Source organism: Eptatretus burgeri, chromosome 5 (assembly GCF_056783735.1).
Source record: "Eptatretus burgeri isolate ZD-2024b chromosome 5, Ebu_testis_v1, whole genome shotgun sequence".
NCBI lineage: Eukaryota > Metazoa > Chordata > Myxini > Myxiniformes > Myxinidae > Eptatretus > Eptatretus burgeri.
Window position 1 is genome coordinate 44,539,253 of NC_140965.1, and position 27,801 is coordinate 44,567,053.

Consider the following 27,801-nt stretch of genomic DNA (forward strand, 5'->3'; position numbering starts at 1 on the left):
TTTTGTGAGTGGAACATTTCTGTGAAGCATACAATGTCCACGGCTACAGCAGCAACTAAACTGTTAGGGAGGAGAATGAATTAGATCTGAGGGGATGGGAAGTTGGATTTGGGAGTGGGGGGGTACACGTGGTGGGGTGTGGATGTAAGTTATGGGTGCCATAACATTGTTCAGAGATATTGGGGGAGAGGGAGAGTGTGCAGGTGCAGATGGATGAGGGGTGGGGCTGCATGAATGAAAGGGAGGAGATGTCGTGGGTGAAGACATCACAGGGTTAATGGCAGTAAGCCCACACTTGCTACAAACTGATTTTCTTTTCTGGATCCCAAGTTCAACAAAATGAAGACGGGCATCACATCCATGGTGGATGGAAGGGTGGCTAAATACATGAAGTAAAGCGGTGTTATTTGACCACTATGGAACGTGGGACATTTTGTGCATTTTGACAAATCGGTATTCATCAGGTAAAATGTGTTATAAGTTGTGTTTTTTTTTACTCTTCACAGGATATTGATTTGCAGATCTCCATAGCATACCTCTTTGGACGAGAGCTTCTATTTCTGTGCACACATCACCTTCATAATCCGTTGTCGAAAGCATTATCCTTTTTTGGTGTTCATTGTAAAGAACCTGTCTCAAAAGGTATCCTTTGTTTCATCACAGAATAATTACACATCTGTTGTTTTTGTAAGCGGTGAAGCAGCTTCAATATTTAGTATTATATGTCCTTCCTTCTTTACGTCTGTCCATCCGTAAAAAATGAAGAAGAAGAACCTTTCAAACACTCCATGCAGGGATAACTCACAAGTTGGCATTTGCAGTTTCACCACATGTGCCCACATACCCGTGCACAGAAACAGACCAATATTTACTTATTTTAAACTGCACCTTATTTTAAAATATATATATATATATATTTTCACTATAAATGTATTTTTAGCAGCGTCTCGCGTAGTGAAGGCTGCTCTAAGTGAGCTCGGTGTTCTTGTTCTTCTTCTTGTTAAGACAAAACCTTTATATTCAGACTCGGCTCTTTCATATACACGATCCGGATCTCCTTAAATACTAAACACTTGTACACATCCTCACATAGACGGTGCCTTTTGAGAGCGTCTATCATGAACTTTTAAATATATTCGGACATCTGCTTTAAAGCTTCGAAAAGTTCACGTTACTATTTAAAGATTATTCCATTTAATATGTTGTATATTCGTAAATACATTATTTATTTCGTAAATACACTATATTTCGTAAATACGTAAATACACTATGACGGGTCTCGCTATTGGCTTAATCAAGGCACGTGACAAAATATCGGAAGTTGTTGTTGTTTTTTTGTTTGCTTGTTTTTTTAGCCGACAAAACCTTTAGGACGCTGCTCTTGGACGCATTTCTCCTTGTTGACCTTACTGCTGATCTGGGAAGGCCATGTTCTTCTTCAAGCCCTGCTCTTGTTTATCTTCAAAATTGTTGTCTTACATTACCTTTCATGTTTTTCTCTTTTCCCTTTTCAATTTTGAGATTTCCTTTCTACCTCAATCAATACTGTACTGTTATACTTTATACATACATGCATTTGTATATATGTATATACAGGGGGCTGCAAAAGTAGGTATACAGTAATGAAAAACAAAACGTGCGCACAAAACTTATTTTATTGATCATACAAGCATATCAATAATAACATACCATACCAATTTTAATGAATTAAATGAATTATAGTATTAAATGAATCCTAACAACACTATTATAATACTGGTAATACTGGTATAATCCTTACTGTATACCTACTTTTGCAGCCCCCTGTATATATATATATATATATATATATATATATATATATATATATATATATATATATATATATATATATATATATATATATATATATATATATATATATATTGGACATTTATATGTATATATAACAGTGTGCACTTTTATATATATATATATATATATATATATATATATATATATATATATATATATATATATATATATATACATATATATACAGTACAAGAAAGGGAGGAGAAGATGAAGTGGGTATAGACATACACATCCTTTTCATTATCACTACATGTTTTTATATATATATATATATATATATATATATATATATATATATATATATATATATATATATATATATATATATATATATATATATATATATATGCCTGCTGTTGGCTGTTGGCTTAATGGTTAGGGTGGTAGGCCTGGGACTCTAGGATCCTGAGTTCAAATCCCACTTTGCTATTGAATTAATACCAGGTGGGGTTGACTCTGCCTATCATCCTTCCGAGGTCGGCAAAATGAGTGTCAGCTTGCTTATATCCTGTGTTGGAGTTGCGACCCATCCAGGATTGTGCCCAACATCCAAGGAGACTGCTTAGGCAGCACCAACACTCTGCACAGAGTATGGTCCCAATGGCTGGATATATACATGCATACACACATACACATATAAACATACACATATTCACACATACATACATACGTACATACAAATGTGCATGCATATAGGTATACAGGTGCATACAAAATACATTTTATGTTATGAGTAAGTTATACATTTTCTGTTATGTTATGAGCATTTTCTGTTACATTTTATGAGCAAGTGCTCATAAAAAACTGCTCTCACAGGAAGCAAAAACAACAACTTGATCACTTTTATTATTCTTTAAGATAACCTTTCATGCTGTTACATTAACCTCACTCCCAAAACTCATTGCCACAACAGTTCTCTTGAAAGTGCTTTAGTTAAGCAGAAATACCTTGTTTACTGCCTAATGACTTAATGGAATTCCAGGTGGTGAAATAATGTATCTTGCAAAATTCACAAGGAAACTTAACTTTATGGGGGAAACAGTGTGGTAAAAGGCTTTGAAACCCGATTGCAAAGTGTGCTAAAAAGCCAGTACATCTCGTACAGTTTTATAGAGGAGTAGTTGTTCCATTGCCAGCATTTAGTGGAATGTTAGCTCATACTTTGAGTGCTGCTGGATGCAACTCTGCAGCCAGGTGTAGGCTGGAAACGTCCACAGCAGGTGCCAGGTGGAGATGTGCCACCAATGCAGGCCCACAATCAGGCCAGGCCATCCACCACTGCAGAAAGAATATTTTTCAGCTCAGAGATTGCAGGGTATTAGTCAGGAGTGATGGGAAAAGGGACAGCACGACAGGAAAGTCCTACGGATTACAGGAGATTTCTTCTTTTTTTTCACCAAAACATAATCAAAGGATTAGCATCGTTATTTGACTAATGACTGAGTACTGCCAGATATTCTGTTACCGAGGTTGAGATAAGCTTCAGATAGGTTATAAACTATGAAGTAAAATGTCTCATATATATATATATATATATATATATATATATATATATATATATATATATATATATATGTATATGTATATATAATTATATATATATATATGTATATATACATATATATATATATATATATATATATATATATATATATATATATATATATATATATATACAAATACAGGAAAAATCTATACACAAATACACACACATATACATATATATATATATATATATATATATATATATATATATATATATATATATATATATATATATATATATGTATGTATATATGGACCGAAAGGGCCGTTTCTCGGCCCAAAGGGCTGGAATCTTTTCCTCATTTTTTTGGAATCTTTTCGTGTGTGTGTGTGTGTGTGTGTGTGTGTGTGTGTGTGTGTGTGTGTGTGTGTGTGTGTGTGTGTGTGTGTGTGTGTATGTGTGTATGTATATATATATATATATATATATATATATATATATATATATATATATATATATATATATATATATATATATATATATATATATATATATATATATATATATACTGTATATATACATATATATATATATATGGAAATATATGTATATATACATATATGTATATATATATATGTACATGCATACATACATATATGTATATATATATATATATATATATATATATACATATATGTATATATATATATGTACATGCATACATACATATATATATATATATATATATATATATATATATATATATATATATATATATGTACATGCATACATACATATATATACATATATATATATATATATATATATATATATATATATATATATATATATATACAGAGGAAAAAATAATTCATGGAAAATGTTTATTGAATTTTGAGATTATTTTTGTTTCTGAATCTGTGACCAATACAAAAATGACACATAGATGAGAGAATTTTTGTGTGATCAGCATCGACTTGTTTGAAAATAACAGTGTGGACATTTATATCTTTTTGTATTATCTGATCATGGATGCTCGCCAGTCGCCATGAAGCGTACGGGCTTAGTCGCCTTGGCCATCACCTTAAATTACATGATAATACACCATGACGTGATCTCAGCCTCCAGCGAACTTAAAGCCTGGCTTAAATGTGATTCTTCCACTTTTAAAATTAATCCTTTTCTTTGTTCAGGCAACATACATCTCCAATCTTTTTATGCCATTTCCTTTTCCCACTGTTCATTCACTGTGTTATTATCATTCTTGCTTCTGCAGCTTTATCCCAGCACAAATGTACCATACTTTTTCTGTCAAATACATATAACCTCAAAAGAATGCTTTGCCGGATTTATAGGTGAACTAAGCCTGCACTGTCTTTCGGAAACTATTCAGTTTCACACCTGCCATCTCTGTAACCTATTCATTCTTAAGTTACTCTTCCGATCTAAGCTGTTTAATTAAATATCCAGTTGATAAAGTATACTTCCAATGTCAATCAAATGGATCATGTGCATATTTATGTATTGTATTTTATAATTGCATGAAATGGAACGTCTTAAGGATTTTCTTAAATCCAATCTGCCTTTGACTGCATTTAAAATATCTGTCCATGTTTTATTTACAAAATCTAGATCCTCAGGAAAATGGTTAAATATATAAAATGAAGAACTCATCTTGCTGGTGAAGGCTAGTGTCGATATGCATCAGTGGATGGATTGAACAACAGAGGAAATCAACAGAACATTGACTGAGGTATGCTAACCACCATTGGAAGCAAGGAGAAGCTGACATTTCAGGCATTGACTGCAACCCTTCATTGGACCAAAAGAGGATCTCATTTTTCTAAAATAAAACTTGGACAGATATTTCCAATGTATCCATCTTTTGCTCCGCTGAAAGGTTATCACCCGAAACATCAGCTTTTCCTTGCTTCTCACGGCAGTTGGCATACCTCAATCAACATCCTGTTGATTTCATCCGATTTTTAAAGCTATACCCTGAAATATTTTGTCCAAGTCAATGTTCATCAGTGTCCACATTAATGTATTCCTCCTCTTATGTGCCATGTATAGTGTAAAAATCACAGCTTGCAAATTGCAATAAGGTCGAATTCACATGCTGACATATGCAAATGAACGAATATTTATCCCCATGAATGGCATCTTATGACAGAAATATCAAACCAAACTTACTTTTTGTGACTATTAGTCCATGGATTCAGCCCCCAAATCTGGGCTGTGGGTACTATCTGCAATGATAAACATAAATATATTTTATTCAAATGGTATATCTTAACTTTATTTTGAGATGTGGTGGGCATGGAAATGGGCTGTTTACTTGCTATATATATATATATATATATATATATATATATATATATATATATATATATATATATATATATATATATATATATATATATATATATATATATACATACATCCATATATATATATGCACAAAATATATATACATACATCCATATATATATATATATGCACAAAATGTATATACATCCATCCATATATACAAACACACACGCACGCACGCACGCACGCATGCACGCGCACACACACACACACACACGAAAATTGACTAAAAAAAACCTGAAATATTAAAATGGCTGTACCCATCCTAATAGGGCTGACAGGATGTCCTCGAGGTATGCGCACTCTCCTCTAAGCTATCCCGACCCAGCTATAAACTGTCATTCCAGTGTTTCCCTCAGATTGACATTAAACAGGAATTTTCTCTGCTGACATTAGTTGGTGGAGATTAAATACCCCATGGTGTCCTTCACAAAGAGTATGCGAGCAATCACCAGCACCATGGCCAAATTCCAAATTCCTGCCCTAACTCCTGCTGGGAAAGCTACGGCAAACCACCCAGCATAACCCTTGCTCAGGAAGCTGCTTCGGTGGCACCGACGCACTGTGAAGAGTATGTTACGAGAGAGAGAGAGAGAGAGAGAGAGAGAGAGAGAGAGAGAGAGAGAGAGAGAGAGAGAGAGAGAGAGAGAGAGAGAGAGAGAGAGAGAGAGAGAGAGAGAGAGAGAGAGAGAGAGAGAGAGAGAGAGAGAGAACCCAGTGATCAGATTTTCTGCACTAAATGTTGCATGTACTTGAGGTTATAAACAAGACAGCAGTTCCATGTCTGTCTAAGCAGATTTTAGTTGACTCAACAGTGAATGAAAAGCTTATTTACATCATTTTCTCTGAGTTATCACTTCTCAATCCTCATCATAATCATATCATCTGTCAAACTCTACCACATCCATTTCATGTAAAACATCAACTTCAATCAGTCATACTCTCTTCAACCTGTTTATAATTTAAAGCGATACATCAGTGCTGTATATCTGATTCAATTTTTCATACCGCAGGTCCAATTTGTCGTCACACATGAATGAGGACATATGAGGAGCATTCAAAAGGCTCTCAGAATGAGATGCTCACAATAGTTCAATAAATGCCAATGTTGTTTTTAATATACCAGTTAATAAATTAACAAGAGAAGACTTCATGCAGAGCATGAAACTTGCAAAATACATAAAACAAATTTGACCTCAAAAATAATTGGTGGTTGAATTAATTGACCAAATATGCAACTCCTCTTCAAATTTCAAGTCAATTGGATGAAAATTGACAATTTTAGAAATTTGACCTATGTTGACCTTTTGCCCAATGTTGACCTCAAAAATAATTGGTGGATCAATTCAGTGACCTGAAATATAAATCCTCTTCAAATTTCCAGTTAATCGGATGAAAATTGAGGATTTTAGAAACCCTCACCTAAGATGTTGACCTTTGGCCTATGTTGACCTTTTGACCAATGTTGACCTCAAAAATAATTGGTAGTTGAATTCAGTAAGCTGATCTGAAAATTTCTAGTTAATCGCATAAAGTTGATGATTTTCGCAATTTGACATATTTGTTAAACTTTGGCCTATGTTGACCTATTGACATTTTGACCTCAAAAACAATTGGCTTCTTGCTTATGACAAACTCTACCATGTGGTGAAGTTTTGTGCAGATCGGTTTAAAATTGTGACCTGTAGGCGATTGACAAACTAACGGACAGACAGACAGAATAACAAAATCGACTGACTAATATACTTGAAAAATCTTCGATTTTGCAAGTAATATGTAAATATATTTCTTACTAAATACATGCATCGTATTGAAAAATCAATCAATGGGAGTATTGGGAGTATCTTGTTCCGAAAACATTTTGAACGCCCCGTGTCAAGGCAATGGTTGAAGGACTGCATCGGGAGCAGGAAGCCTACTCATTCTTCAATCAATCATAAGGTCAAATCCATCATTTACAATAATCCACATCCATTTGTGCTCAGTATATCTGGGCATGGACACAAACACTGCTTCCAAATGAATGTTTGGTAGTTAAAACGAAGAATGTGCTGTCAGAGGTAGTTGAAGGTAGTCATGGCATGGATGAAGTTGCTCAGATTTAAGTTATTCCCTTTTGGCACTGGACCTCATGCAACACAACTCATCTACATCAGGAATATTCTTGGAGCCCTGAAATAGACAAAGTAAGTCTTCAAGCTGTGTGGAGTTCTGAAGAAACTTGCAACTGTCACCAAGTTAACTGGATGCATTGCCACTTTGTGGATCATCCTTGATGATGTTTATTTCAGATTCCTTGATGATGTTCAGTTCAGATTCCTTGATGATGTTCAGAGTACCATGACCAGCATAGGTCTCAGACATTGAACTGATCGGTAATCTTTTTAATTGAGGAACTCGAGAAGAACTGTCTCGGGAGCTGCCAACACCAAATAATATAATTCCCTGCATTTACATCTACTTATCATTTAGTTACTGCTCAGTGAGATGCATGCAAAATACCATGCAGGCAAGACAAACATATCCTATACACTCAAACAGAAAACGTTTCGAAGAAATCTATAAATTGAAATGTTATGCATGCAAAAATCAATGAATGAACTCGCTCACAGATCTCACACCCTTAGCTCACAAGATATCCAGGATTTGTGATTGCATACTTCTGCTGATGGTGTGGAAAAAGTGCACTTATCTTCCAGCTGTCTCACTGTTTGATTCTTGATCTGACAATAAACTGTCAGATTGGTGCTTCACATGCAGGGCATTGCATTACAAAGTATGCCGTCCTTGGGATAGATAATAAATGCGGCGTATGCTGGTACTAGATGGTAAACGTTAAAATAGCCCACAGTGTCATTCACAAAGAGTAGCTGAGCTATCAATGGAACCTTTGCCAAATTCTTGCCCAAAAAGGCTCCAGTCCAATGTCAAGCCTGGCCAGCCGATTCGTGAAAAGAGGAGGGAGCCAAAACCTCCACCACGCCGACATAACAATGAGGTGGAATTCATCGCAGCCATTAAGAAAGTGGTTGTTGTTGTAGTTGAAGACGTCTTTTAGTTTCCAGTTAATAGTTATTTACTTAATTTACCAGTTAATTACTATTAAAATAAAATAAATAAATAAATTTGCCATGTTGATCTGTTCCGTTTGTTGCTTGGTAAAAAAAACAAAATTGCCAAGTATGTTGATCGCTTCCATTTGTTTGTCTGTCTGCTCACGTTAAATCACCTACAGGTCACAATTTGAAATCGAACTTCACAAAACTTCACCAAAAGGTGGGGTTAGTGGTTCGACAGAATCCTATATATTTTTGAGGTCAAAAGGTCATCATAGGCCAAAAGTCAACAATATTTTCAAAATTCTAAAATCCTCAATTTTCATCCGATTGACAAAAGGTCAACATCACTCTGATTTCTAAAATTGAGAGAAAGGGACAAAAACTATATATATATATATATATATATATATATATATATATATATATATATATATATATATATATATATATATATATATATATATATATATATATCATGAAATCTCAAAAAGTTGTGGACGAGTTGTGACAAAATTAGGTGGATTTGAGTTGGTTAGGTGACAAGAACAAGCGGAGTAGATTTTGGTTCAGATCCAGCCCATCAGTGGGATACAAAACGTAAACTGTCCAGCCTGGCGGAGGTATGTGCTCTTCCGAGTGCCGTTCTACTTTGTTCTGTTTTGCCAAGTGTCGCTCTATGAGTGATTTTTCATTTGTTTGTTTGTTTGTTTGTCTGTCCACTCACTTACAGCCCAAACCACTCAGCCGATTGTTCTGAAACTTTCGGAGATTGTAGATTCCATCCCTGCGACGGTCGATCAATGGTCAACGTGAGGTCAACTTAGGTCAAGTTTCTAAAATTGTCAATTTCCATCTGATTGACTTGAAATTTGAACAGGATTTGCATATCAGGTAATTGAATGCAATGAAGAAGTACATTTTAGGTTAATGTAGGCAAAAAAGTAAACTTAGGCCAAAAGGTCGACATAGGCCGAAATTTCTAAAATTGTCAATTTTCATCCGATTGACTGGAAATTTGAAGAGGATTTGCACATTTTGGTTATTTAATTCAACTACCAATTATTTTTGAGGTCAACATAGGTCAAAGGTCAACAACTTAGGTGCATTTTCTAAAATCCTCAATTTTCATCCGATTGACTGAAAAGTTTAAGAGAATTTGCATATCAGGTCACAGAATTCAACCACCAACTATTTTTGAGTTCACCATAGGCCAAAAGGTCAACATCGGCCAAAAAATTCTAAAATTGTCAATTTTCATCAGATTAACTTTAAATTTGAAAAGGATTTGCATATCAGGTCACTGAATTCAACCACCAATTATTTTTGTGGTCAACTTAGGCCAAGAGGTCAACATAGGCCAAAGGTCAACAATTTAGTTGGCATTTCTGAAATCCTCAACTTTTCTACAATTGAATTGAAATTTCAAGAGGATTTGCATATCAGATCACTGAATTCAATCATCAATTATTTTTGAGATCAAAAAGTCAACATAGGCCTAATCTTACTATAAACTTAAACCGTCCGTCTGTCTGTTCCCAGGTACCGCAAAAACGGCTGAACCGATCGCAACCATTTTCTGGGTGTGTGATCCAAGGACCCCTTGGAGTAAAGTAGGCATAACATGACCCCCTTGACAGCTCCTGTAGGGAGCGGGTGCTTCAAGTTTCTAAAATTGAGAGATAGGACAAAATACGATATATATATATATATATATATATATATATATATATATATATATATATATATATATTTTTGTGGATGAGTTATGACAAAACTTGATGGATGAGTTGGTAAGGTGACATGAACAAGTCAATTCGATTTTGGTTCAGATCCAGCCTATCAGTGCAAAATGTAATATCACAAACAAAATGTAAACTGTTCAGCCTGGCAGAGGTATCTGTTCTCCCAAGTGCCGTTGTACTTTCTTCTGTTTTGCCAAAGTTCGCTCTTTGAGTGATTTTTTCATTTTTCTGTCTGTCTGTCCGTACATAATGTACCAATGTATGCCACAATTACCACCTGGTCGTAGCCAGTATTACATGTCTTTTTTCAACTTCGTACCTCTTGTTGTACATAAGGTATGTACAATTAGAATGTGAGTACGTCTATAAAGTACACACTATAAAACCACACAGAACAAATCCTGGTGAGGGTCTTCAATCTCTGATTGCTCTTTCTAGTTAACCTCCGCCATCGAAGATGGACGAAGGTTACTGTTTTCACCCCTGTTTGTTTGTTTGTGAACAGTATTACGGAAAAACTCCTGGACGGATTTCGACGAAACTTGGTGGGGGGATTAGGTATGGTCCAAGGATCATGCCATTATATTTTGGAGTTGGTCCAAAAAAAAAATTTTTTTTTTCAAAAAAATTTCGATTTTATTTGAAAAATATTTGAAATTTTTTTTTTGCATTTCTACATGTTTTAAGTGATTTACAACCCCCCCCCCCAAAAAAAAAAATTTGTAAGAGAAAAAAAAAATTTGCAACTTTTTTTTCAAAAAAATTTCGATTTTTTGGGCATTTCTACATGCGCGTCGATCTAGTTTAGTTTATTCAATCGTGGTTCAGTAGAGTCTGATCCGTTTTGACCTACAATGAATAGGATATCAGGTTCACTTAAGTGACCCAGCAGTATTGGCGGCGGAAGTTTTGCACTCTACCGAGTGCTCCCTGATAGTTGTTCATGTCTTCTCAAACGAAAGCAACTGTTGAGTACTGTGCTCTCCTCATGTTTCATTTATTTTGTCCAGCTACTCTATCATATTTGTTACAGCTAAGTTCAGATGTCAACTGACGTTTTATAAATCATGCATTACTATCTCTTTTGAGACCCCAATTATTTGCACCTTGTGGGATCAGCCAGGGAACATCTTTGGCCATGTCTTTCATGAATTGTCTGACCAGGCCTGATGTTTGATTGAAGGTGGCAGAAATTTGGAATTTGGTCGTGGTGTTGGCAATAACTTGTCTCCTCTTTGTGAAAAGCATTGTGGGATCTTGAATGTGCATCACCGATCATTGCTGGCAGACAGATCCTCTTGTTTGATATCCCTCCAATGGATGATGGATACATTAATGCATTTCCCTGCATGCAAAACATCAGTGACAGTTTATAGCTTGTTCAGATTCGAACACAGGCAAGATAGATCAAAGTAGAATGAAGAACTAGTCTTGTTTGTGAAGACTAGTGTCAATCTGCATCGGCAGACAGATAGACCAATTGATGGAATCAACAGAACATTGATTGATATGAGGTATGCTAATCGGGAAGCAAGGGGAAACAAGGAGAAGCTGATATTTCGTCTGTTAACCCTTCCTTGGACAAAAAGAGGTTATGTCTGAGTACTTGGCGAGTGCACATTTCTTTAAGGGAGTTTAAACTATCCTGCCAGCCCCGATTTTTCGTGAAACATATGGAACGTAATATTATTATTATTATTTCCTTCCATGGAATGAATGTGAAGGTTTAAAATTTGACAAATCCACAGTGTGAAACCTGCCCCAGAATTGACCATCACACCATGGAGGCAGACATTTGTTTCTCTCGAAAAATCCATGGGTTGAGAGGTGCTGCCAGCTGGTGGGTGTTTAATGAACTAGCTTTTGCAGCAAAATTGATTCCATTGTTGTTAATGGAAATGCTAACAGAGAAATCAAAGCAAGGTCCCTTTTCCAACTTGCGCTTATGTATTCTCAGTGAGATATGACAAATAGCTTCCCTTTACAAAAAAAAACCTATCAAACAAGAATTTATCTCTGGGATTTACGGCTCATGAAAAAATACACTGAAGCTTTGTTCCGGAACCTGGTACCGGTAACCGATACCGGTCAACAGACTTGTACATCTTCAAGTTAATTGTGACAGATTTATGTTACTTTGCATTTTTGCAATGTTTGCACTTGCCGTTACAGAATCTCTCCACCACTATTTTTTCTCCAAAATGCCAGTAAGTTACACGTACAGTACTTTGCAAGCTGAGTTGTTTGACCAATGAAATTTGTTTGCATGGTGCTGAGTATTCCAAGCAACGTTATTGTCAACGAATATCAGGATCACTGTGTTGCAGTTGATTGAAGCACATGTGAAAAGAAAATATTTGTTGAATTTTTTTTCTGGAATAACAAGTCCTTATGTGAATAACAATATCAGAATGAAAGAAAATGTGACTGGGGCTTCAGTTTAACTTTCTCCATATACGGTGGAATCAAATGTTAAGCTACACGTTCTTCTTATGATTAGCAACTTTATTTTAATGCTGTATGGGAATTGCTGTGCTATATTTGACAATTGTCCAAGACAAAATGTCATTCCAAGCTTTTTGTTAGGATGACTGAAGCTAACCGGCACTTGAGCTCCTCTATGAGTCTCAACATTTGTATTAAAAAGACCTTTCTCAGCTATTCTTCAGAAATATTCCTCAAAGTATGAGTACACAAATGTCTTTAAAGGGAAACATTGCATTTGGGAGTCATAAACATGGGTGTTTGTAGAGGGTATGGGGTGGGGAAGAACAAGGAAGAAGCGAAATCCCTTCCCACACCCACTGCACACACTGCCCCCCACCAGATTCACTTTCTCAACAAACATCAGAAAGCTTTTAACCAATAATATATCAAATTGAAATTGGCTGTATTTGTGCAGTTTCTTTTTCAAAAGAATACTTAATTATGAACACTTTGCACCAGTTTATAGAATTAAACAAAGTGAATACCAAGTTAACCACACCAAGGTACTGAAGCATGCACACCAAGGTACATAATGCATGGTGGCACTGAAGCATGAGGTTTCATTACATTTTTAAAGAAGAAGGTGCTTCTAACCAAAAGTTAAATAAACAAGATCGACCGCAAATTTGCACAAAAAAGCAAGAGCAGACCCGGTCTCAGGCAACATTTCACCGGTTTCTCAGCCAGCTTCATCAGGCACAATAGACCCGGCTGCGAAGCCGGTGAAACATTGCCTGAGACCGGGTCTGCTCTCGCTTTTTTTTCTTGCTCAAATTGGCGAAGTCGATCTAGTTTTTCTTACTTTTGGTTGGAAGCACCTTCTTCTTCTTCTTTAAAAATGTGTTATCCCAACCGCCCCAACCTTATTTTTTGATTTTTGATTTTTGATTTTTGACTATCTATCAACCTTGATTTTTGCATGCATATAATTCTCTGCCAGTCTGTATGTTTGTCCGTTCAAAGAGGGGCTTCAAAATCAAATCGCCACCATTTTTTCGCTCAGCATCGCTTTCAGGCTCCACAGGACTCTTCTATACATTCGAAGACTGAATCAACGCATTTTCTTGCATTAAATAAAGGTACGTTTCGAAAAAACAAAGGTACATTTTGATGACAACTCCTGCAAAGAAAATGAGGTAATGCATGTTTTGGTTATGGCAGTGGTCTATTGTACATTGCCCAAAGAAGGAAAGTTTTCATAATGCAGAGGAAAGACAAAAGTGAAGTCTTTAAGAAAAACATTTTTGGTTTTCGCTCGAGTTTTATACAAACTGTATGTTTTTATATACAAACTGTAAACTGGATTTATATAAAACTGTATGTCACATGTACATGTACATGTAGCTCACATATTATGTGAAGTAAAGAAACATGAGAGCCAGTGAAAAACGGGTTGGTCGTGAAATGTCTGTGTACGTAATCAATTAGTCGGGAGGCCGGGGACATTCCCGAGAGATATTTTTTAGTTCTTATTTTAGAAGTTATGTACACCGACACTTTAAAGAAGTTTATTTGAAGTCTTTAATTTTAAAAATGTCCTTTTGAATGCGATACACTAACGAACAAAGTAATTTCTGTTTTCGCCGGACAGAAGGGTGTAATGCCCATATGCACTGCCCACAAGACTTTTTCCCATGGTCGTTTCCATTTGAGCTGTATTATTTTGACAGTCGTCACAATAAAATGTTTCATTCTTCAGACATAGTCACAATAAAAAGTTGCAATTCTTCAGTACTCTGCCCACGGGGAGAGGGGCAGAGCTTCGCTTGCATCTCGCCACTTCCTACCTCATGGTAACTTATGCGTCGCATTTGGAACTGCCATTTCCAAAATGAATTAAAAATGAGAAAACAGAATGAAACAGCTGATGAACCCCATCGTGGACTTGCACAGGATGCAGCAAGAAAAAGAACAAGGCAGAAGAATGAGACGGCTGATGAACGCCAACACAGACTTGCACAGGATGCTGAGCAACGAAGACTTTGGAGGGTAATGCGTGCTCAGCAAACATATACAACAGAAACCACAATGAATCCAGATGAAGTATCTGATAATATTGTTCAAGATCATAATTGCGGCCCTATGACTTCACCATGCGTGTACTGTTCTGCAAAACATTTCACAAATGAATCAACAGGAAAAGGGGATGGATTAACACTTTGTTGCTCCAAGGGGAAAATTCAATTACCCCCACGATTTGCCTACCTGCTGGACCACAACAACTTTATCAAGGTAATGATGGAAAATGTCGCAACTGCCGAGACAATATCCAAGGTTGCAATTCGGCTTTAGCTTTTGCATCAATGGGAGCTCAGATCTCGTTTCCTACAGGAAATGGACCATACTGTTTCAAAATCCATGGTCACATGTAGATGAGCAACCACAATTTGCCCAGTTATTTATTTTGGAAATAGCTCAAGCTACAAAGTAGTGTATTGATCGACCTGAGAATTAGAGATGTTTGCAAGAATTGATGGTGGAACTGCACGACATATCTGACGTTAATCCTGATGTCACATGTTCCAAGACTATGTTCAAGCATGAACAGGAAGAAATCAGGAAAGCTGTCCTTGAAGATCGCCTACCTTCTACCATAGAAATGAATTTTTGTAGACTATGTGCAGACGATCAAAGACGTTATAACATACCAACTGCTGATGAAATTGCCGCTGTCTTCATTAGTGGACAAGATGGTGAACCACCTGCAAACAGGTAAATCCAGGTTAATTTGCATGATCATGGCTGACAGAATCTCTCTCCACTTAGCCATCACATCGATCCCATGACATATCCCATTGTCCCACATGGTGAGTATGGATGGATGATAAACATACCTCACCAGTGACAAACTATGGTTCAAAACAAAGTAACTCATCACAAATTCTATTCCTTCTGACTGGCTTTTCGAAATATATTCAGCACTTTCCATTCTTCGGGGGAATTATTCCAGTGGTCACGGACATTGTAAAGCAGAAGGAAATCAACAAGAATACTTAAAACAAAATCAGGAAACCCTTCAAGCCATGGAATACAGAGCCGTGGAATACGGTCAATGGACCGAGCGGAAGTGGCAAGACCTTTGTCAACAATACACTTCTGCACATCTTGCGAGCCCAGGGCCATTTAATTATTCCAATTGCTTATTGGAGCATTGCTAGCAGGGGGCCAGACATAGGAGCAAATGATAATGAAGAATTCTCAAATTGGTTGCTGTCGATTGGAAATGGGACTATGGAAACAATTCCTGACTGAATGTATTTGACTGCCTGATCGTATCTCTGTAGAAGACAACATTTTTTTGGCAGAGGCTGTTTTCAGTAATTTGAATGAAATAACTACAATCTATGATGCGCTGGCACAACGAGCCGTGTTGTATCCGAAGACTGAAACCACATTTATGATCAACGATGAGACACTGGATGCATTTCCTGGGGAAGGAAAGACGTACTTCATTGCTGATTCCATTGTCTGTGATGACCTTGAAGAGGTACTAAATTATACGATGGAATTTCTAAATCAGTTGGACCCCTTCTGGAATGCCTTTGCACAAACTTCGTCTCAAAGATGGTGTTGTCATCATGTTACTCCGTAACTTTGATCTGAAACAGGGATTGTGCAATGGTGCAAAATTTGTTGTTAAAAGATTGTTACCGAACATAATAGATACAGAAATAATTTCTGGAAGTCACAAAGGAATATGCACATTTATACCCAGGATTAATATTGCACCTTCTGGTACCATACGACCAATTGTACTCAAACGCCATCAATTTCCAGTGTGTGTGACATTCTCTTTCTCAATAAACAAGAGTCAAGGTCAAACATTACACAAAGTGGGATTTACTTACCAGAGCCCGTCTTCAGCCATGGTCAATTATATGTTGTATTGTTGCGTGCTAAATTATTTGAGGACATCAAGGTAAAGGTAGTCAGTAATGGCCAACAGGGAAAAATTGATGGCTACAGTGGAATCTTCACCCATAATGTTGTTTCCCCAGAGGCCCTGCAGTGACACCATTCAATGCAACCACAGGAGGGCACGACAGGAAATTGTGTATTACTCTGACACATTTGGCTGCATTGATTGAACGTATTTTTTGCTGCTTTTTTGCTGCTGTTTCCTTTTTTGCTGCTGTTTGCTGTTTTGAGATCATCTATGGATTCTAGCCTTCCTTGGTAGATGTTGTCCTTCAGCATCTATTCCTGACCTGTATTTGAGTCTTCTTGAAGGATTTCCTTTTCAGGACTGAAAATGATTTTTCTTTAGTTGTCCAGTTTTCCACAGCGTGTAAGAGGACATCATTTGGCTGGAGGAAGTTATTAGAAGTAAGGTCGGTACCATGTTTTCTTGGTCACCCAGTACAAAGTCACACACATTTTTCGAAATACCTTTGAAAAAAAATCTCATGATGACATATAATTCGCTGAAAATGCTTAAACAACTACATTATATTACAGTGATGTTGAACTCTGAGTGTGAATAATTCAATATTTTTTTTAACTTTCATCTATTCAAACCAAAGCGCCAAACACAGCTGTTTCAGATATCTGGGATTTATAAACAAACTGTATTTCACAAGTGCATGGGCATGTATTCACATATGTGAAGGAAATAAATTGTGTACATTACATCATTTCTGAATTTGATGAATTGCCAGTACCCATTGTGGAAAACTCGACGTGCAGCATCTAACTCAAGATGTCTAAATGGCATACATTTTTTTGCCCGAGGGTTTCCCATGGTGTACCTGCTAGTATATATATATATATATATATATATATATATATATATATATATATATATATATATATATATATATATATATATATATATATATATATATATATATATATATATATATATATATATATATATATATATATATATATATATATATATATATTAGTGGGGTGCACTTACACATTGTCTCGGGTCACTCACCTGCATTTTTATTCATTTATTTACATTTTCATTTATACATGTTGTCTGATGATGCCGTGATTTTTGCCAATATAACAGCTTTGATGTCCATTCCCATGGAAAATTTCAGCTTTCTATGTTACCCAGAAAGTACCAATCTTTAATATCAGTCATGCGTGAGTGAGTCAGTCAGGAAGTGGTGAGAAAGAGCTTTATATATTAGAGAGGAGCAAATACCACCCGTCTCTTCGCTGATAGGAACACTGAGGGGGGGGCGGGGGGGAGAGGAGGGAGACGCAGAGGGGCGGGGGAGTGAGGAGGCATGGAGACTAAAGAGGGGTGGGAGAAGGGAAGGCAGCAAGAGGTGAGAGGAAGGGAAAGCAGAGTATGGTGGAGCATTAATTATGATTCATACTGTCTCATCAAAATGATTCTGCATAGAATAACAGTGAAGATGGAAACAGAATAATGTATGAAATCTATTTTTTACTGGTCATACTATAAATACCACCCAGAGACAAACACCGCCCGGACATTTCTGGAGATAAACACAGTCTGGAGACAAACACCATCCGGACGCATCCGGAGCCAAACCATCCGGAGACAAACACCACCCCGATGCATCCGGAACCAAGCCATCCAGAGACATACACCACCCAGACATGTCCAGAGACAAACTCCCTCCCGGACATAAATACCACCAGAACGCATCTGGAACCAAGCTGTCTGGAGATAAACTCCCACCCAGATGGGTCAGGAGACAAACACTGCCCAGATGCGTACGAAGACAAACACCGCTCGGACACATCCGGAGACAAACACCGCCCAGACGCATCCTGAGCCAAGCTATCCAGAGACAAACACTGCTCGTATATGTCTGGAGCCAAACTCCCATCCGGCCATAAACACCACCTGGACACGTCTGGAGAAAAACCCCACCTGGACATAACGACCATCCGGATACTTCCAGAGAGAGAGAGAGAGGGGGTGGGGGTGAGATGTGTGGGAGGAAGGTGCTGCACTGCATTGGGAGGGGGTAGAGCAAGGATGGGACAAAGGGAGAGAGGGTTGGGGGTAGGGGTGTTAGCAGAGAGAATATGTTATGCTTTATGAACAACACATGCGCACACACACACACACACACACACACACACACACACACACACACACACACACACACACACACACACACACACACACACACACACACGTGCTTGGCCGATATCGACAATTTTTTCGGGAATCGGCAGGTTGGAGTCGGTGTGATTACTGACTACAGTACGATTCATATACAACCCAAAAACCTTGAGTAGCTTTCACTGAAAAGCAACGTTGCATTTATATAGATGTTTCAGGGAGATGCTCACAAACATTAATGGTTATAAATAGCTGCGTGTGATGGGTGGAAAAAATATTTGGCTTAGGAATTTAAAAAACATGTTTATATGGCAAACGCTAGCCTGGTGTTGGCGCAGTGGTTAGGGCAGCGGCTTGGGATCCAATAGGTCCTGAGTTCAAGCCCCGTTGGGCCACTGAATTAATACACCAGGGGGTTGACTCAGCCTGTCATCCTTCCGAGGTCAGCGAAATGAGTACCAGTATACTGGGCCGGTGTATACCCCGGTTAAAATAGGTGTACCTTATCCCTGTGTCGTAAGAGGCGACCAGGGTTGCGTCAGGAAGGGCATCCGGCGTAAAACATGTGCCAAATCACTATGCAGATCATACGGATGATCCGCTGTGGCGACCCCCTCACGGGAGCAGCCGAAAGAAGAAGAAGAAGAAGAAGAAGTTTATATGGCAAACGCTTCAGAGATCAGGTGTTATATTATCAAATATATTTTGCCTTGAAACTCACAAGGAGAAACATATAACCTTTGTAAAGCAAAGCCGAAAACCAAATACTTTGGAAACAGGAGCGAGGACATCTCGACTGTACATCCCGATCGGGACATGAACTGGACCGCGATTGACTGGCACGAACTGTACAGCTCAGTAAAGTCGATTAAGCACTCAAGCAAGCACTCTAATGGAACGCCTGGCTTGGCAAGCGATTACGAATTGCCGTCGATAAAACTATGCACCCAGAAACACCCAAGCAATGTCATAATTGGACAAATGAACACTTTTCTTGCGTTGGAACTGCTGCTGAGTTCAAATCTAGAGCTTAAGTTTTGTAATTCATCTTAGTTTAAGAGATTCTTGAGATTATCGTATGCGCAGAAATTAAATAAAGCCACAAACGCTGGCATCTCCAGATGTTTATAACCATTGCAATGCACCCAGCGATTCGTAGCTTTGATGAACAGGCGTTCGATAATATGAGTGAGGAAAGTGAAAAAAAAACTTTATCATGAAGAAATCATTGTGGCCTGTTCCAAGTCAAGCTGTGGTTGAGCAGACCAAAAAACATGGCGGCTTCGGTCCCCAGCAAGGGAACCCAGGATACAACTTGAGACCCCAGAGAGCGAGGTGGCTGAGGATTGCCTGATAAAGGATGTAATTAAATAAAGTCGTTAATTATATTTAAAAGGGGTGTTTTAATGAACCCAAACATCCAATTTTTAGTAATGCACTTCCTTGGAGTTCCCTAAATATGTATGCAAAGTTTCAGGCTGCTAGTTTCCATGGCTTTGGCATTATGGAGGAGACACACACACACTGCCATTTATTAATGTATGTATGTCTATGTGTGTGTGTGTGTGTGTGTATATATATATATATATATATATATATATATATATATATATATATATATATATATATATATATATATATATATATATATATATATATATATATGTATATACACACATATATACATATACATATATACATATACAGAAGACACACTGCCAGGAGCGCTATCGACAAACAGGAGAACCTTGAACACAAGGTTTTGTTCCGTCAGGTACCTATCCACCTGAGGAACTAAACAATTATGGAACCAGCCCATGAAAATTGCTGCCATCACCCACGCTCTCCTGTTGGCCCCCTAAAACATGAGTCAGCTCCTCCAAAGGAAACTTGTTTCCTCCTGCTTGTTCTTGCCCTTGAGAGCACCCTGGTTCAGGGAATGGTACAGCATTGTGGGCTTCGTCATGCAATCCCCTGTTGTGTTTGTGCAGAGGAAAAGAGATAACCGGTCCTTTGCGGCCTTAAATCCTGATGCTGTCCCCTTATGCTTCGAGATAAATGTTCACATTATCATATTTTTTCCAAAACAGTCCGGTCTCGTCAGCTTTAAACACCTTCTCTGGCAGGTACCCCTTCTCCTTGATGAGTTGAGCAGGGAAAGTTTCGGCCACCTCGTGGTTTGCAGAGGCACACTCACCTGTCAGTTTGATGTTGTGGATACTGCAGTGCTTCTTGATGCGGTCAAGACATCCCCTGCTCGCTTGGAATAGACTGTGGCCACTTATACCTGCATCGCTCTTATCTGCATCACTCATGCTAGCACCACCCCCGCCAGCCAGATGCACGTAGATACGCATCGCCTTTGTGTGAATGTGAGGTTCACTTAAAAGCATGTTCTTCTGCGTGTTGTGCTCAATCCATACACTGAGAGCCTTCTCCATCCTTTCTATGTGGACATCCCAGACGTGGGTGACCAGTTTGCTGCTCTGTACAGTGCTCGCCGCAACCCTTTCTCGGATTGCCTTCTCATTCTTCCGTATGTCGCGAATGTTGGATTTGTTTACTCCATTGTGTCCACCCACAGAGGCCACACTCTGTCCTCTTGACAACCAGCCCAGCACCTCCACTTTGTGACTTGGACTCATCACTTTTGTCTGCCTCTTCGCAGTTAATGCATCTCTTGTACTGGTCTTGCACTTGGGAGCTATGTTTGATCAATGAGCAAATGAACAGAACGAGAGGCAAAACACCGGTCAAGGCAACGGGACGTGAAGAATGATTGAGACCCAGGACATGCTGCACATAAGTAGTCATGCAGGAATTGTGGGTAGCTGCAGGAGGGGTGAGTAGTCTGCCCATGGTTTGTGGGGTTTGTCAGCAGATGCTAACATTTTATGAAGCAGATGATGGATGTGGTGAAACATTTTAATTGTGTAACTCGCGAGGCGGGTCGGGGGGGGGGGGGGGTAGGGACATCTTCAGCAGTTTGTAATAAATGCGGTGAAGCTTTTTAATTGTGTGACTCGTGGGGGACAACGTTTTACACAGCAGCGGGTAGTAGATGTGGTGAAGCGTGTTTATAGCATGAATGATGGAACAAGCCGCACAGCTCGGTTTATAGTGTGAATGGTGGGATATGCCATGCTGCTCGCTGAAAGATATGCTATGGCTGGTGGAAGATATGCTTTTGCCTCCAGTACTGTACAGTATGTACATTCAGTTGCTCTATGCATGGCTGGTGGAAGATATGCTGTAGAACTGTATTATGTATGCGGTTCATCGAAGATACGTTTTTTTGGGCTCGTGAATATGCAAAGCACAGGGCTGCGAATGTCGAACCAGTTTGCATTTTATAAATTGCAAATGTGCGGGGTCCATGAATAGCGAATCTGCGAATAGCTGGGTCTGACAGTTTATCAATGTATTCTGATATTTAAAAAAAATTGTAGACAGATTATGACGAAACTCAGTGGATGATTTTGGGAGTTGGCAAGAACAAGCTGATTACATTTTGGTTGAGGTCCAGATGCAGATCCGGCCTATCAGTGGGATACAAAACGTAAACTCTTCAGCCTGGCGGAGGTATGCACTCCACTGAGTGCTGTTATAGTCTTGGTCCTGATTTTAGTTGAAGAGTGTTTTACATATTGCTATGTGAATGGCAAAAATCCCATCAATTGCCTTTGGTTATCTTTTGATTTTTACTTGCTGTGAATAGAGAGTGGGTTTGATTACTTTTTATTGTTGATTGCAGATACATTCAGTGGAAAATGTTTGATGCATCAATGATTTAATTAAGATTGTAATTTAGCATGTTGAAGGTTGAGAATTACTGTTTAATTTAGGGTTTAGGTATGGCTTGAAAAAGAATGATGTTGTAAGCAACAAGCTTACTTTGCCGTGACATGGCATAGTCAAAGTAGAGGAAAGACAGAAATTTGCAGATCTTTCTCTTTGTAATTCAACCAAATGAGTGTCCAGAGGGGATTTGCAGCTAGCATGTCCTGGTCATTTGGAAATATGACCAGCATCCATTGACCATCATTCATAGTCGTTGCTATCCGATGGTGTTTTGAAAGCACACTTATGATATGTGAGGTCCACACAGCATGCCGGAAGAACAGACCAACAATCCAGCAATGGATCACTCTTTGGCTCACAAGAGCATTCATGAATGGTGAAGCTCACACATTGGTGAAGAGATATGATGCATCTGTGGGTTTGAGATAAAACGTCACGAAGAAGCTCTGGTAGCCAGAGTGTGGTTGCAGCAGCTGAATGTTTGGAGCAGCAGCTGGCCTGGCCTGGCAAGGTTTCATGGAGTGGGAGAGATGATTGGTAGTTATCGTGCTGACAATGGTTGGCTCTTGGTAAAGCTGGACTGCGAAGTTGGCCAACAGAATACTAACCGAATCAGAGAGAGGGAGAGAGAGAGAGAGAGAGAGAGAGAGAGAGAGAGAGAGAGAGAGAGAGAGAGAGAGAGAGAGAGAGAGAGAGAGAGAGAGAGAGAGATAGTTTATCTCATTTAAGAGTAGAGAGCTCCTTAGCTTGAAGATCACCCAACTCACTTCTCAGCCATTAAATTCCATCCATTTTTAAATCCTCCAAGACACCGATAACTTGAGAGTAGAAATGTTAAAATGATCACTGAGCAATTCTAGGACCTTCTCTGCAGCATCTGCAGGTCTTCATTCATACAATATTCTCGCAGATATCAGTTTAGTCGCACTCAAGCCCATCATCCTGTGTGATGTCACACCTTATTTGCTTCTGTTGTTAATAAAAGTGTAAATACATCCTAGTTAGTGGTATATCTTATCATGGTGGCAGCTTTGATGTTGATGATACAAACTGGTGGTTTGCTGAGATGATTATGAAGATGGCCTAGGCAAGGATTCACCTATCACCTCCATTGGATTTGACTGATGGTTTTCTGGTGGAGAATTTCTGCAAATATAAATACCATTTGGATATATATATATATATATATATATATATATATATATATATATATATATATATATATATATATATATATATATACATACATCAGCTACGATGCGACTCCAAACCATGAGTGGTGAAAGCGCCAGCACCGTGTCCCATACAGCCCTTGCTGCACAACGCTGGGAGCGAAAAGCGCTGTCTGCCACACAGAATATTATCTCCTGCTTTACCAAATCCATTCTGGAGTCATCAATGGTCTGTGGTCAAGTACAATGATAAGTCATGTCTGTCGCAAGGTCAGAGAATGATATTATATATATATATATATATATATATATATATATATATATATATATATATATATATATATATATATATATATATGACTGCCAGCAAAACAACATCAAACCCAAGAACTGGATGGCCATGATACTGCATTGCAGTGTTCCTCAGGTAGTTGAAATATAAGATCAATTTGAATTTGTCACTCAGGAAGATATAAATGATCCAGAGGTCATGTTATAGCTTCATGAAGCACATTCCATTCTTCGCCAAAATGAAGTTCTCAAGCTTTTATTTTCAGCAATTTTCCGTTTGATGAATCTTGACACTTTTGTTCTCAAATGCCAAGTATGAGCTGAGCAATGCAATTTTGCTTAAAAAGATTCATTAATATGATTCATTATAATATAAAAAGATTCATTAATAATATATTCATAAAAGTATTCTCTGTGTTGGCAAGTTCCAGGAGTTGTTACTGCATAACACTCATCTTTATTCAAAAAAAAACAACAGACATATGTTGTGCTCATGAGCTTACAGCTAAATGCACCAAAGAGATGAGTCTGGGGCAGCAAGTGTGACAAATTGAAACAGTTACCACGAAGTGTCCACTACCAAAACAAAATCGTTCTGCAACTCAGCATGCCAAATAAATTCCTCATTAGATAAGCAGCACTACGAAAGAGAGTGGTGTCTGTTGGTGAATTGTTCCGGTGCTGGGTTCTGGTTCTGGGTTTGGAGTGTTGGCAGGTCTCTTTCAGGGCTCTCTGCTGACGATCTCAAAGTTAAGTTTCCGGTCGTTATCTGTCCCGTTTTAACTGTTTATTTTCTTACCTGCATGTTACTGTGTGTTCCTAGTTCGGTTTTGTTTCAAAAACCGTGCTATTTTGTGAGTTTTCGTCGACCTTGTCTTACAGAGTGCATAAGGCCTACCCATCGTTCCCCGCGGTGTACGATCGTGTTTATTTATATTTTCTCCCCATTACCTTCAATTTCTATCTTCGCCACTTTCCCATCGTCCCCCATCCCTCCCAACTAAACACTATTTCTTGTCTTAAATAAAATAAAAAAACGACCTTTCTCCTTGCACACTCACAATTCTCGATTCTTCTTCTTCTTCATCCTCTTATTCTTCTTCTTCCTCCTGTCGGCACACCATCTTTATTCTACTGAGCTGACCCTCTCTCGCCATTACCTTCACGATTTCTTCTGATCTACAACCTTCCATTCCCGAATCTTACATGTTCTTCAAAAATACATCAAAAAATAATAATCTTCCTTTCTTTCGATCTTGTATCCTTTTGATCTCTACACCTCCTGAAACCACGTGTCTCTCTCTTCTCTTCCTGGTACTTTTCATCGACCCAGCAGCTTCACACTGTGTTTTCTGTCCAAATTCACCACACACTTCCACGATTTTACTTAAACCTTCCCTTTTCCAAATGTTACGCAATCCTTATTTAAAATAAATAATTTCACTTTTGACGACACACCTCCCAGAGCCAAGTGCTTCTCCAGTAACCACGTGATCTGCTTCGACCCCCTGCATTTACCTATCCAATTTCACCATTCACCTCACGATTTTTTCTACACTTCCATGACCCAATCTGATGAAAACTCTCTCAAACAATTATAATAATAATAAAAACGATCTCTTACAATGTTTCATCTTCCTCTTTCACACATGTGGTGCTCTTTACTGTATCATAATGCACTACTCTTCTACTATTTAAACAAATTGCTCTCATTTCGACCTCTCCTTCATACCTTGCGTAAAAAATCCAACTGTTACAGTGTTTCTTCTCTCCATTCTCTGAATTCGCCTTTATTGCATCCATCAAGAATTGTGTTAAATCGCATCTCTGACCTAAAACTTTTAAAAACCCCAGTTTGCTATGAATGTTCGCTTTCCATCAACCATTCTTTTTTTTCGAATTTCAGTGCCAACTCACCCATCTCACCCCTCACTCTCACTCTCAAAGCAACCATCACATTCTTCTCTCTCCAAGCCTCCCTCTCACCTCTCTCAAAAACTCCCCCCTCACCTTTCCCCCACTATTCACCCCCTCACTTATCCTTCTCAAAGTTGCCCCCCCTCTCATCCACAAAGCTTCCTCCTTCCACTGCCCTCTCACCTCCATCTCTTCACTCCAACTCCTCAAATCCTCAACTGCCTTCTTCCCCCTCTCTTGACCACCCTCTCTCCCAGCACCACAGAGCGTTTTCTCCTCATATGGCCCCCTCCTATAGCTATTCTGTAATCCCCCACACTCTTTCAACAACATACTTACCCCCCCTCTCGTCCCTTCTCCTACCCTCCACCTCCCCTCCCACCCCCTGCACCCAAAGCCTCCTCCCCTCCCTCTTCATTAACAGTGTGGACCTCAAATATCCAGGGCCTTCGCTCAAAACTTTCAGATCTTTCCATACAGGTTGCCACTGAGAAACCAGACATAATCTGCCTAACAGAAGCTTTCCTCCCCCAAGACGTGTCTGACTCCCAAGTATCTCTCCCTGGTTACTCCCTCCTTCTGTATGACAGACCTGAGCCTCGTCATGGTGGAGGAGTTCCTCTCTTCATCAAAGACTCTATTCCTCACTCTCGATGCACTGCCCTCACTCCCCCACTCCCCCACTCCCCCAGGAATACCTCTGGCTACGGCTTCCCCTCCACTCCCACCTCATGTTTATATGTGTACTGTACCGTCCACCAAACAGTGATGACCCATCTACACCTCACTATCCGAAAAAATGGACCAACTTATATCTTCTCATCCAAACTCTCTCTTCCTCATATGTGGCGACTTCAATTGTCATCATGCCAGTTGGCTAGGTGTGGGTACCTCTCTCACCTGTCATGGCACCTCAGCAAAAGCTTTCTGCGACTCATTGGGACTGACTCAATCGGTCAACTTCCCGACCCGGATCTCAAACAATGGTACTCCATCTCTTCTGGATCTGATTTTGACAAATTTCCCTGACAATATCTGCTGTCCTTCCTCAGCTCCAATCAGTTCTTCTGACCACACCTTGTCAAAGTGGACATCTCTCTGGCTGTTATCAGAGAACCACATCAGCGCCGTCAAGTCTGGCATTTCACTCAAGCCGACTGACAGGGTCTCCAAGCAGCCATCAAACTTATAGACTGGTCTCCTATCGCTACTTTCTCCAACATCAACTCATCCTGGGAATTCTTTCAAAGAAACTTGATCTCCCTCATGCACAGATTTATCCCCTCTCGTCTTCAGTTGTCCTACCCTCCCTCCCGCCCTTGGTTTACTGAAGCTTGTGGCGAGGCAGCTGTCCTGAAACAACTTGCCTTTACCTCATGGAAAGCAAACCCAACTGAGGGCAATCTCAGTTCCTTCCATAAAGCTCAGAAGAAGTGTGTATCTACCCTCAGGAGAGCCAGAAAACAACTTCTTTCTCTGCTCAAGTCTGAACTTTCAAACCTCTCTCCCTCCTCAAAATCCTGGTGGCATCTAATCAAATTTGTTTCTGGTGTATGTCCCCCCTCCAGCCCCTCCCTTACCTCAA

General features: G+C 38.8%; 1 protein-coding gene across 6 annotated transcripts in view; it reads left to right on the forward strand.

Moving 5' to 3' along the window:
• Positions 1–27,801, forward strand: part of LOC147026339 (paired box protein Pax-5-like) — a 267,746-nt gene that overhangs the window by 180,356 nt on the left and 59,589 nt on the right. Inside the window, exon 9 of one of the 6 annotated variants that reach the window (XR_015058294.1) lies at positions 14,871–17,308. The exons of 4 other annotated variants lie outside the window; for them this stretch is intronic. The gene's annotated coding sequence lies outside the window, so the exon portion shown is untranslated. Of the gene's footprint in view, positions 1–506; positions 643–14,870; positions 17,309–27,801 lie in introns of all 6 variants that reach the window. One more of the 6 variants, XR_015058295.1, reaches the window with a different exon arrangement.